Source organism: Bison bison, unplaced genomic scaffold, assembly GCF_000754665.1.
Source record: "Bison bison bison isolate TAMUID 2011002044 unplaced genomic scaffold, Bison_UMD1.0 scf7180017864356, whole genome shotgun sequence".
Classification (NCBI taxonomy): domain Eukaryota; kingdom Metazoa; phylum Chordata; class Mammalia; order Artiodactyla; family Bovidae; genus Bison; species Bison bison.
Genome location: NW_011494928.1, coordinates 4,571,569 through 4,571,922, shown reverse-complemented (window position 1 = coordinate 4,571,922; position 354 = coordinate 4,571,569). Strand labels below are relative to the sequence as shown.

The 354-nt window shown below is 46.3% G+C and overlaps 1 pseudogene; it reads right to left on the bottom strand.

The window, feature by feature from the left end:
• Positions 1–354, bottom strand: part of LOC104999624 — a 96,325-nt pseudogene that overhangs the window by 64,142 nt on the left and 31,829 nt on the right.

The following is a 354-nucleotide window of genomic DNA, read 5'->3' as shown; positions in this document are numbered from 1 at the left end:
GCCCTTTGGGGCCACCCAAGACAGGCAGGTCATGGTGGAGAGGTCTGACAGAATGTGGTTCACTGGAGAAGAGAAAGGCAAACCACTTCAGTATTCTTTCCTTGAGAAACCCATGAACAGTATGAAAAGGCACAATGATAGGATACTGAAAGAGGAACTCCCCAGGTCAGTAGGTGCCCAATATGCTACTGGAGATCAGTGGAGAAACAACCCCAGAAAGAATGAAGGGATGGAGCCAAAGCAAAAACAATACCCAGTTGTGGATGTGACTGGTGAGGGAAGCAAGGTCTGATGCTGTAAAGAACAATATTGCATAGGAACCTGGAATGTTAGGTCCATGAATCAAGGCAAATT